This window comes from Aegilops tauschii, chromosome 3 (genome assembly GCF_002575655.3).
Source record: "Aegilops tauschii subsp. strangulata cultivar AL8/78 chromosome 3, Aet v6.0, whole genome shotgun sequence".
NCBI classification, from domain to species: Eukaryota; Viridiplantae; Streptophyta; class Magnoliopsida; order Poales; family Poaceae; genus Aegilops; species Aegilops tauschii.
The window spans coordinates 104,259,184-104,272,797 of record NC_053037.3 but is presented as its reverse complement, the minus strand read 5'-3'; positions in this window follow the sequence as shown (position 1 = coordinate 104,272,797).

The window sequence follows — 13,614 nt, the reverse complement described above, 5'->3', positions numbered from 1 at the left end:
CCTTGAAGTGGTGTTTTCTTTTCTGTCGCTAACGGAGCTCACGAGTTTTCTGTTAAGTTTTGTGTTGTGAAGTTTTCAAGTTTTGGGTAAAGATTCGATAGACTATGGAATAAGGAGTGGAAAGAGCCTAAGCTTGGGGATGCCCAAGGCACCCCAAGGTAATATTCAAGGATAACCAAGAGCCTAAGCTTGGGGATGCCCCGGAAGGCATCCCCTCTTTCGTCTTCGTTCATCGCTAACTTTACTTGGAGCTATATTTTTATTCACCACATGATATGTGTTTTGCTTGGAGCGTCATTTTATTTTATTTTGTTTTGCTTGATGTTTGAATAAAATACCAAGTTCTGAAATTCTTAAATGTTAGAGAGTCTTCACATAGTTACATAATTATTTAACTACTCATCGATCTTCACTTATATCTCGGAGTAGTTTGTTGTTTGCTCTAGTGCTTCACTTATATCTTTTAGAGCACGGCGGCGGATTTATTTTGAAGAAATACATGAACTCTCATGCTTCACTTATATTATTTTGAGAGTCTTTTATAACAGCTTGGTAATTTGCTTTGGTTATGAAACTAGTCCTAATTTGATGGGCATCCAAGATGGGTATAATAAAAACTTTCAGATAAGCATTGAATACTATGAGAAGTTTGATTCTTTATGATTGTTTTGAGATATGAAGATGGTGATATTAGAGTCATGCTAGTTAAGTAGTTGTGAATTTGAGAAATACTTGTTCTAAAGTTTGTGATTCCCGTAGCATGCACGTATGGTGAACCGTTATGTGACGAAGTCGGAGCATAATTTATTTATTGATTGTCTTCCTTATGAATGGCGATCGGGGACGAGCGATGGTCCTTTCCTACCAATCTACCCCCCTAGGAGCATGCGCGTAATACTTTGCTTTGATAACTTGTAGATTTTTGCAATAAGTATATGAGTTCTTTATGACTAATGTTGAGTCCATGGATTATACGCACTTTTCCTCCTTCCACCATTGCTAGCCTCTCTAATACCGCGCACTTTTCGCCGGTATCATACACCCACCATATACCTTCCTCAAAACAGCCATCATACCTACCTATCATGGCATTTCCATAGCCATTCCGAGATATATTTCCATGCAACTTTCCACCGTTCCGTTTATTATGACACACTCCATCATTGTCATATTGCTTTGCATGATCATGTAGTTGACATTGTATTTGTGGCAAAGCCACCGTTCATAATTCTTTCATACATGTCACTCTTGATTCATTGCATATCCCGGTACACCGCCGGAGGCATTCACATAGAGTCATATTTTGTTCTAATTATTGAGTTGTAAGAAAATAAAAGTGTGATGATCGTCATTTTTAGAGCATTGTCCCAAGTGAGGAAAGGATGATGGAGACTATCATTCCCCCACAAGTCGGGATGAGACTCCGGAATAAATAAAAAAAGAGGCCATAAAAAAAAGAGAAAAGGCCCAAAAAATGAGAGAAAAAGAGAGAAGAGACAATGTTACTATCCTTTTACCACACTTGTGCTTCAAAGTAGCACCATGATCTTCATGATAGAGAGTCTCCTATGATATCACTTTCATATACTAGTGCGAATTTTTCATTATAGAACTTGGCTTGTATATTCCAATGATGGGCTTCCTCAAAATGCCCTAGGTCTTCGTGAGCAAGCGAGTTGGATGCACACCCACTTAGTTTCTTTTTGAGCTTTCATATACTTATAGCTCTAGTGCATCCGTTGCATGGCAATCCCTACTCACTCACATTGATATCTATTGATGGGCATCTCCATAGCCCGTTAATACGCCTAGTTGATGTGAGACTATCTTCTCCTTTTTGTCTTCTCCACAACCACTATTCTATTCCACATATAGTGCTATGTCCATGGCTCACGCTCATGTATTGCGTGAAGATTGAAAAAGTTTGAGAACACCAAAAGTATGAAACAATTGCTTGGCTTGTCATCGGGGTTGTGCATGATTTAAATATTTTGTGTGATGAAGATAGAGCATAGCCAGACTATATGATTTTGTAGGGATAACTTTCTTTGGCCATGTTATTTTGAGAAGACATAATTGCTTTATTAGTATGCTTGAAGTATTATTGTTTTCATGTCAATATTAAACTTTTGTCTAGAATCTTATGGATCTGAATATTCTCACCACAATAAATAAAATTACATTGAGAATTATGTTAGGTAGCATTCCACATCAAAAATTCTGTTTTTATCATTTACCTACTCGAGGACGAGCATGAATTAAGCTTGGGGATGCTGATACGTCTCCAACGTATCTATAATTTTTGATTGTTCCATGCTATTATATTATCTGTTTTGGATGTTTATGGGCTTTATTAAACACTTTTATATTATTTTTGGGACTAACCTATTGACCCAGAGCCCAGTGCCAGTTCCTGTTTTTTCCCCTTGTTTCAGTGTTTCGAAGAAAAGGAATATCAAACGGAGTCGAAACGGAATGAAACCTTCTAGAGAAGTTATTTTTGGAAGGAAAGCAACCCAGGAGACTTGGAGTGCACGTGAGGAAAGCAACAAGGGAGGCACGAGGCAGGGGGCGCGCCCACCCCCCTGGGCGCGCCCTCCACCCTCGTGGGCCCCTCGTGGCTCCCCTGACGTACTTCTTTCACCTATATATATATATATATATATATATATATATATATTCATATACCCTAAAACCTTCAGGGAACAGAATAGATCTGGAGTTCCGCCGTCGCAAGCCTCTGTAGCCACCAAAAACCAATCGGGACCCTGTTCCGGCACCCTGCCGGAGGGGGGGAACCCTCACCGGTGGCCATCTTCATCATCCCGACGCTCTCCATGACGAGGAGGGATAGGTCACCCTCGGGGCTGAGGGTATGTACCAGTAGCTATGTGTTTGATCTCTCTCTCTCTCGTGTTCTTGAGGTGACACGATCTTGATGTATTGCGAGCTTTGGTATTATAGTTGGATCTTATGTTGCTTCTCCCCCTCTACTCTCTTGTAATGGATTGAGTTTTCCCTTTGAAGAAATCTTATCGGATTGAGTCTTTAATGATTTGAGAACACTTGATGTATGTCTTGCCATGCTTATCTATGGTGACAATGTGATATCACGTGATCCCCTTGATGTATGTTTTGGTGATCAACTTGCGGGTTCCGCCCATGAACCTATGCATAGGGGTTGGCACACGTTTTCGTCTTGATTCTCCGGTAGAAACTTTGGGGCACTCTTTGAGGTTCTATGTGTTGGTTGAATAGATGAATATGAGATTGTGTGATGCATATCGTATAATCATACCCACGGATACTTGAGGTGACATTGGAGTATCTAGGTGAGATTAGGGTTTTGGTTGATGTGTGTCTTAAGGTGTTATTTTACTACGAACTCTAGGGCTGTTTGTGACACTTATAGGAATAGCCCAATGGATTGATCGGGAAGAATAACTTTGAGGTGGTTTCGTACCCTACCATAATCTCTTCGTTTGTTCTCCACTATTAGTGACTTTGGAGTGACTCTTAGTTATATGATCCAATTATGTTATTATTGTTGAGAGAACTTGCACTAGTGAAAGTATGAACCCTAGGCCTTGTTTCCTAGCATTGCAATACCGTTTACGCTCACTTTTATTGCTTGCTACCTTGCTGTTTTTATATTTTCAGAATACAAATACCCATATCTATCAGCCATATTGCACTTGTATCACCATCTCTTCGCCGAACTAGTGCACCTATACAATTTACCATTGTATTGGGTGTGTTGGGGACACAAGAGACTCTTTGCTATTTGGTTGCAGGGTTGGTTGAGAGGGACCATCTTCATCCTACGCCTCCCACGGATTGATAAACCTTAGGTCATCTACTTGACGGAAATTTCCTACTGTCCTACAAACCTCTGCACTTGGAGGCCCAACAACGTCTACAAGAAGAAGGTTGCGTAGTAGACATCAGGTTCCCTCACTTATTCCAGCCACCCATTCACCTCGTCTTCCTCCAGAAAAAATCACACCATTGCTCAAACCTGTTTTCTTGCTCGTTTTGCTGCCAATTTCAATATCCTTGCTCGAAACTCCATTTTCGAAACTGTTTCGGGGGATTGTTCATCTGTATGTGACTCCTCCGTTGGTCCAATTTGTTTTTGATATAGTGCTTTATATATTGCAATTTTTTGCTGATGTGGTGACCATGTTCTTGAGCTTGCATGTCAAATCTATATGGCCCAAAGTAGTTTGTTGCATGATATAGCCTCTAGACACTCATAGGAGTAGTTGCTATTAGTTTTGTTGAGTTTGGTTTACTTTTATTTTTAGTTACTAAAAATTTCAGAAATTTTCAAAGAAAAGAAAAAGCTATGAGGAGGTGGTTGAGAGGCTCTTCTAGTCGGAATTTGGAAGGAAATGAAAATGAGGAGAAGAAGAAGCCCAAGTACAAGCTTCCGCGTGCGGCGGAGGTTCGACCGTGTGAATGGCCAAGGGATACGTTCTTGAAGGAGGCATGAATTTATGATGACTTCTGTTATTTGGCGGACAATACCAGCATTATCCCCTTCCTCCAAGATAAGTGTGACCAATACCTCCTACTCCCTAATACCTTCATGCAAAATTTTCACTTTCATTCTAGGAAGGATCCTCCCATGGTAGAATTCCACTTATATGATGAGACTAATGAAATGACACTATATGATTTTTGCAATGTTTGCAAAATGCCTTATGATGGCCGCATCAGTGAGCCACGTCCTACGGACATGGCATATTTCATCACTAACACTACTGTGGGGGAAGAGAGGGGAGTGTCAGAAGCTAGAGTTGCTAGTTTACATTTCCCCGTTTTACGTTACTATGCATTATTTGCCGGGGATGTCTGACTGGTCGGGGGGAGTGGAACTCTCAGTTCACCTGACCTTGCTATTTTGCGCCATGCTTTATATTCTGATAGAACCATTAGTTTGGGTGCTATGGTTGCTTGGTGGTTAAACACAAACCGCACGAAGGGTAGTATATTTGGTGGTATCTATGCCTCCCGCCTTGCTAAATATTTTGAGATACCTATTAGGCATGATGAGAAGGAGGAGATGTTGCTACCCACTAAATATTTAGATTATGCTGGCATGGTAGCACATGATTTTATTAAAAATGATAAGCATAAGCGACTCTAGTACAACTTGGTATTCAGCCAGGGTACTTGTGAGATTATTACTTTGTCTACACCTTCTTTGTTTGATATTCATTTAGGAAGGTACACTATTATGCCCGACGACATTTATGCGTACTGGAACTTAACACAACCTCCAGCACCTGAGCCAGCACCAGTTCCTGATCCGTATCAGGAGCCTGTTTATCAGTGGGAGCTACAGGAGCTCGTCGACCAGTGGAACCCTCAGGACCCTCCGCAGTATCGAGGAGAGGGTTATTTCGAGCCATGGCGATAGACCAACTTAGGCCAAAAGCCTAAGCTTGGGGGAGTACATATTTCTCACCGACATTACATTCATATTCACACATTCATTCCAGTTGTCAGTGTTCATCCTTTTTCATTGTGTAATCCATGTTAGCATATTTTTCTTGCTTTCTTCTTGTGTGTTTGAAAAACTTTGATAAAATCCAAAAATATTTCTCGTTTCTTTTCAGTTTTTCTTTCTAGTTTAATTAGTAGTATTATTAAAAGAAAATCCAAAAAGATTTCTCGTTCTTCTTATGCTTGTTTGGAGCTTTCCCGTGTAAATAGTTTTTCTCATTTTCATTTTACTTGCTTTAGAAAAACAAAAACTCCCAAAAATATTTCATTGTGTTTCTTTGAAATTCTTTTTCTTTTCTTTGGGTGTAAGGAGAAGACCACAATGAAAATGTTAAGTGTCTCTCATATGCATTATTGTTGATCTAACAAAGAGCCCATATTACCTTGTCTTCTCCTTTGAATAAATATTTGCAGATTCCAGCTTAGTCCAATGCACGTGCCAGGTCACCCGCCAGGAGAGGCCGGGTTACTCGTACGGTTGTTATCAGAAGCCCGGAGCCAAGTCTCAAGACGATGGGCCAGAGATGGGCTGAGACCCGGATATGGCTTAAGGCCCGTAGTTACAATCATTGTTATAGTAAACTTGTAGCGTAAGGCATGCATAGTTTAGAGTCCGAGCCGGACACTCTTATGAGCCGGCCGGGACTCTAAGGGCTGCTGGGCGTCGGCCTCCCTATATAAAAGGGACGACCCGGCAGCGGTTGAAGGGCGACAACAATCTCATCGAGAGCCGGGGATGGTTGTTTAACTCCTGGCGATCGTAACCCTAATCAATATCACCCCAAACTGGACGTAGGCTTTACCTTCACCGTAAGGGGCCGAACCAGTATAAACCCTCGTGTTCCTTGTCCTGCATAACCCCTTCAAGCTTCCTAGTAGCGATGGCTCCACGACTAAGTCCTAGATCAAGGACATCTACCGTGACAATTCCACGACAGTTGGCGCCCACCGTGGGGCCAGCGCACGGTGGATTTGAGTTCTTGAAGGGCAGCTTCGAAGGGCTCAAGGGATACGCCGTGGGCCGGATGACCAAAAGTCGTCGCGGCAAGCTCTACGTCGACGATGCGGACTGGGGTCCCGACGCCGGCTCAATTGAGTACGGGTACCGGGTCCCCTTTGGCGGGATTCATGTCTTCATTGGCAAGATTGGTGAGCCGGGCCCCGAGCCGGATTTCTGCGCCGATCTCATCGAAACGGCTCAGCGCGCATGACCCGCCCGGGCCCGGCCCGCCTTAAGGCGCGCTTTTGTGGGATGCATCCATGGAAGGCCCTCTGATCCATCATGGTCTGGAGATGAGGCGGCCGCCGGCTCTGACGGCGAGTCGGCCACCGATGAGTCAAACTCGTTGTACTGACTTCAAGACGGCAGGTTCATGGGTTGTTCCGATGGCGACAGTATTCCGGACCTTTTTGAGCCGCCAAGTCAGGTTGGAGTTTTTATGGCTGGGGCGCAGCCTGTTCAGAACCCCGCTGCCGGATCGGGAAACCCGGTGCCTTCTCCGGCTCAGGTGCTGATGGATCTCACGGACAAGATGACGGCCCTGTTAACCACCGCGGTTGACCCGGCGAATCAAGCTCAGCATGATGCGGAGGTGGCACAGTTAAAATTGGATTTGATAAAAGCTAAGGAGGATCTTGCAGCGGAGGGGATCAGGCTGGCTGCGGAGCGGGCGACCCTCGACGCCCGGACTCAGCTGATTCAGGCGCAGTCCTTCCAACTCACAATGGATCAGAACGCGGCCAACGAGGTCATGAGAAGGAGGCATCAGAAGGCCCAGTCTCGACTCCCACCGGTTTACGATCAACGCAATCTCTTCAACAGACCGGGTGCAGGGTCTAGTAACCCGCCAGGGGTCATTGCACCCGGGTCTGGACCCCTTATTCAGCCACGAGTGATGGGGCCTCCCCAGGTGCCCCCTGCCCCGCCTCAGTATGTGCCAATACCCCCGGGTCATTATGATAACCCGCTGGAGAACATGGTGGCTGCGGCAGCACGACTGGCGGCTCTCCCCGTTGACGGCGACTCTTCGGCGGCCATCAAAACCCGCTGGGTCAGGGAACTCCTGCAGACGGCACTGGCACAGCAAGAGGCGTACTCTTACAGCCGGGACAGGATCCACTTGACACCCCGTCCAGGCCAGAGCCCGAGTTACAGCCGGCACATGGTCTCAGCAACCGGCTCAAGTAATGTCCGACGCCGTGACCCGCCCCCTGGCCATGGCCCGGCTCATAATGGAGCCTTCTACGCAGCAGACCAAGCGCGGCAAGAGGCGGAGCAGGTGCCTCAATTGACGGCTTACCAGACCCCCCCTGGCTTATCCGACGACGTCCGTTGATGTGGGTATTTCTACCAGGACCGGTGGTGTCCCTTGTTTGGTGCCGGCCATCCGTAATGAACGTCTACCCAAGGACTTCAAGGGCCCTAGGAAGGTGCCTAACTATACAGCGGACTTACAGCCTGCAGCCTGGATTGAGAGTTATGAGATGGCTATGGAATTGCTGGAGGTCAGTGAGGCGGCCATGGCCAAATATTTCACCATGATGTTAGATGGAACTGCCCGCACGTGGTTGAAAGGGTTACCGCCAAACTCCATTGGGTCTTGGGCTGAGCTGAAAGTCCGGTTCATTTAAAACTTCAAAGATACCTGCAGGCAGTCTATGTCAATTATGGATCTGACTAACTGTAAGCAGCAGGAGGGTGAATCCACGACCCATTGGGTTCGCCGGGTCAAGGAGATCATACATTCATCAGATAAGATGGATGCCGGCTCTGCAGTCTTAATGTTGGAACAGAACTGTCGCTTTGTGCCTCTTAAGATGAAACTCGGGCGGCTTAAACGCGACTGCACCGATATGGGTACCCTAATGGCGGCTCTTGTCAAGTACGCCGATTCTGATGGTACCAAGGATCCCCCTCCAGACGATGAAAGGACAGGGAAGGGAAAGAAGAGCGGCCATGGCAAGGGTCCTCAGTTTAACCCGGGGAACCAAGGAGGAGGCAAGTGTAAGGCTGATGGCAGCCTAGAGTTTGTAGCCAACGCCAACTCCCAAGGTAGTAACCCGCGACGCAAGGGGAGGCCCCCTCCCCGAGGCGGCGGGTCAGGTCCAACGCTGGAGCAGCTGTTGAATGAACCTTGTCCAAGGCATGGCTCTAGAGAGAAGCCAGCGACTCATCTGTGGAAGGATTGCGCGATCATGAAGGCCTTTAAGAGCTACAATGGCCCGGGCGGCGGCTCAGGCGCCGGCGGTTTTCATGGCCCGGGCGGCGGCTCAAATTCCGGTCATCAGAACAGTCAAGGGGGCTTTAATCAACAGCCTGGTCAGGGTCATCAACAGCAACAAGGAGGTTATCAGACCAACCCAAAGCAGCTTAGCGGTGGACAGTATCATGTGTTCACCACTAGTTTGTGCAAACGAGATCAAAAGCTTCACAAGAGGGCTGTAAATGCTGTTGAGCCGGCGGTTCCACGCTATTTGCGGTGGTCTGAGCAGCCTATAGTGTGGAGTAGGGAGGATCACCCTCCACGGGTGGATAACCCGGGCCACTTGGCCTTAGTGGTGGCTCCTTAGGTGGGAGGTTATAAGTTCACAAAGGTACTCATGGATGGAGGCAGCAGCATCAACATCCTCTATTATGAGACTTTTCGCCGTATGGGGCTGGTTGATAAGAACCTCAGCCAGTCAAACACTATCTTCCACGGTGTGGTACCTGGTAAGTCAGCTTATCCAGTCCGCAAGATCGAGTTAGAAGTGGCTTTTGGTGATGAGAACAACTACAGGGTGGAGAAGTTGACCTTTGAGGTGGTCAAGATAAGAAGTCCATACCATGCTATATTTGGACGGCCGGCTTACGCCAAGTTCATGGCATGGCCGTGTTATGTGTATTTACAGCTCAAGATGCCGGGTCACAATGGGACCATCACGGTTCACGGCAGCCGGAAAGTGGCCCTCGAGTGTGAGGAAGGTGATGCAGCTTACGCAGAGTCTTTTTGTGCAACAGAGGAGTTGAAGTTTTACAAAGACAAGGTTGACCCAACAGACATGACCTCTCTAAAGAAGCCGACTACGAAGACTGAGCCGGCGATGAAATTTAAGTCGGCAGATGAAACTAAGCTTGTTGACTTCATTCTAGGAGATTCATCTCAGCAGTTTAGCATCAGTGCCAATCTGGATCCAAAATAGGAAAGCGCGCTCATCGAGTTCATCCGTGGGAATAGGGACATCTTTGCATGGAAGCCTTCTGACATGCCAGGTGTACCTAGAGAACTCGCTGAGCATACTCTCAATATTGATCCAAAATTTAAGCCGGTCAGACAGTTCCTTCGACGGTTTAACGAGGAGAGGCGGAAAGCCATTGGTGAAGAAGTGGCCCGCTCTTGGCGGCCGGGTTTATTGTTGAAGTTTTTCACCCAGAATGGTTGGCTAACCCAGTGCTCGTCCTCAAGAAGAACGGCACCTGGCGGATGTGTGTGGACTACACGGACTTGAACAAGGCGTGTCCGGCTGATCCTTTTTCTCTCCCCCGTATTGATCAGATCATTGATGCTACGGCAGGTTGTGCACGCTTAAGTTTCTTGGATGCTTATTCCGGGTATCATCAGATTAAGATGGCAGTTAAGGACCAAGAGAAGACGGTGTTCATCACTCCCTTTGGAGCCTTCTGCTATGTGTCTATGCCCTTTGGACTCAAGTGTGCACAGGCGACTTACCAGCGTTGTGTATAGAATTGTCTTCATAAACAGATCGGGCGCAATGTTCACGCTTACGTGGATGATATTGTGGTGAAATCCATCAAGGAGGAAACCCTGATAGATGACTTAAGGGAAACCTTCAATAATCTCCGGGTCTATAAGATGATGCTTAACCCGGCCAAGTGTGTTTTTGGTGTTCCTGCAGGCAAACTATTGGGCTTCTTGGTTTCTGACAGAGGCATTGAGGCTAACCCGGAGAAGATCAAGGCCATCACCTCCCTAGCCAAACCGGCGTGTATAAATGACGTTCAGCGTCTGGCGGGTCGCATCGCTGCTTTAAGCTGGTTTATAAGCCGTTTGGGTGAGAAGGCTATGCCCTTATATCAGTTGATGAAGAAAACTGATAACTTTGTCTGGAATGATGCAGCTAATACCGCTTTTGAGGATTTGAAAAAGCAGCTGGCAGAGCCCCCAGTCCTTGCTGCTCCGGTTGATAAGGAACCCTTGCTACTGTATGTGGCGGCAAACGCGCGAGCTGTCAGCGTGGCTATTGTGGTGGAGCGCAAGGAGGCGGGTAAGGAGCATCCGGTTCAGCGGCCGGTTTATTATGTCAGCGAGGTGCTCATTGAGTCCAAACAGCGGTACCCGCACTGGCAGAAGCTCGTATATGGTGTGTTCATGGCGAGCCGGAAGCTTAAGCATTATTTTCAGGGTCATCCCATCACTATGGTCAGTTCTGCCCCTCTTGGCGATATTATTCAAAACAGAGAGGCCACAGGGAGAATTGCTAAGTGGGCTATAGAACTTGGACCTCATGGCCTCAGATATGTGCCACGTACTGCTGTTAAATCTCAGGCTTTGGTGGATTTCATCAACGATTGGACAGAGTCACAAGTGCCTGAGCAAAAACCGGATAACACTTATTGGACTATCCACTTTGATGGGTCCAGCCAGCTGGAGGGCTCGGGGGCTGGTGTTGTATTGGCTTCCCCTAAAGGTGACAAGTTCCATTATGTGCTACGGTTGATGTTTCCTTGCACTAACAATGCGGCTGAATACGAGGCTTTGCTCCACGGTCTTCGGGTGGCTAAGGAGATGAGCTTAAGCCGGGCAAGGTGCTTTGGTGACTCAGACTTGGTGGCTCAACAAGTATCAGGCACCTGGGATTCTAAGGATCCTCTCATGGCGGCTTATCGCCGTGAGGTTGATGCCATTGCCGGGCACTTTCAGGGATACCAAGTGGAGCACATTGATCGCAGGAAGAATGAGGCGGCTGATGCTTTAAGCCGGCTAGGTTCTCAGCGAAAACCGGTGCCGCCTAACACTTTCTTGGATGTCCTGTATAACCCTTCGGTTAGGTTGCCTACAGAGGAGGATTTGGCTATCCCTGACCCGGAGGCACGACTGGTGGCGGCTCTTCATGTCATACCAGATTGGACAATGCCATATCTAGCTTATATAACCCGGGGAGAGTTGCCTGAGGATGAAACTTTGGCCAGGCAAATAACCCGGCGGGCTAAGTCAATGATTGTTATCGACGGCGAGTTGCATCATCGCAGTGTTTCAGGGGAATTTCAGCGTTGTATCTCCCCTGAGGAAGGTCAAGAGATCTTGCGCGAGATCCATGAAGGGGATTGTGGCCATCATGCCGGCTCAAAATCCCTTGTGGCCAAAGCTTTCCGTCATGGTTTTTATTGGCTGACGGCTCACGCTGATGCAGAGGACTTGGTCAGTAAATGTGATGGTTGCCAAAGGTTCTCACGACGGGCTCATGTGCCGGCTCAGGAGTTGAGGATGATCCCAATCACTTGGCCCTTTGCGGTCTGGGGGCTTGATATGGTTGGGCCTTTTAAACGGTCCAAGGATAAGAAGACCCACCTCTTGGTGGCAGTTGACAAATTCACGAAATGGGTGGAGGCTGAGCCAGTTGCCAAGTGCGATGCAGCCACGGCAGTTCAATTTATGAAAAAGGTGATTTTCCGCTTCGGCTTTCTGCATAGCATCATAACTGACAATGGCACCAATCTATCCAAGGGCGCTATGGAAGAGTTTTGTCAACGAGAGCATATCCGACTTGATGTTTCTTCAGTGGCTCATCCCCAATCCAATGGTCAAGCTGAGAGAGCTAACCAGGAGATTCTGAAGGGCATCAAGCCCCGGCTTTTGGTCCCTTTGCAACGGACGCCGGGTTGTTGGGTGGAGGAGTTGTCCTCCGTCTTATGGAGCATCAACACTACTCCTAACAGGTCTACAGGCTTCACGCCATTCTTCATGGTTTATGGAGCAGAAGCAGTCCTCCCCAGCGACATCCGTCACGATTCACCTCGCGTGGCGGCTTATGTTGAGACGGATAATGAACAGGCGCGCCAAGATCCTCTGGACTTGTTGGACGAACAACGTGATGTGGCCGCAGCCCGTTCAGCGATTTACCAACAAGACCTGCGCCGTTATCATAGACGCCGGGTCAAATCCCGGGTCTTCCAGGAAGGCGACCTTGTGCTCCGGCTCATTCAGGATCAAACAGATGCACACAAGTTATCCCCACCTTGGGAAGGGCCCTTTGTGGTCAGCAAGAACTTGCACAACGGGTCATATTACCTCATTGATATTCGGGAGCATAAAGATTCGCGTAAATCTGAGGAGGAGACCCGTCGGCCGTGGAACATAGCTCAGCTTCGGCCTTACTACACTTGAGCTACCGGCTCTCGTGGTGTACATATTTATCTCAGACATGTATATATTATGATAAGCAATAAAGCAGGACCTCTGTCCTTTTTTCCTCCAAATAAGCGTGTGTTGTTTTTTACATGCTGACTTAAAGGAGGATCCGGCTTATGATCGTATTCGAGTCTAGCCGTAATCAGTAAGGTCACTTGGGGGCTTCCTGTTCAAACATGGGTCGTATTCGAACCAAAGAGAACATAGCTGTCGATACCCACTTGATTGGCAAAGTGCCGAGCTCATTGGGAAGTTGCCTTTGGTCATATTTGAATCACAGTTTAACCCCTCTGAGAATGGACGTGGATCGTATTCGAATCAGCGTCGTTAAACAATTTTATGAATCATTTGGGGGCTTCCTGTTCAAACATGGGTCGTATTCGAACCAAAGAGAACATAGCTATCGGTACCCTTTTGATTGGCATCGCCACACCCACTGGGGGCTATATGATCGTATCCGAATCTTAGCTTAACCCCTTGGGGCCGGGTCTTTGGTCATATTCGAACCGGAAGCCCCTAGTTCTGCTTTTTCACAAGTTTATTCTGAGGTATGCATGGCCGGGTCTCACTTGCCGGTTTAACTTTGGTTCACAGTGTTAGTTGCACGTCATGGGTGTCATTAAAGCAAGTAAATCAGAGTTAAGGTGTCAGCCTCACTGCCCGGGTTATTTGAACCGGCAGCTGTTTACAGGCT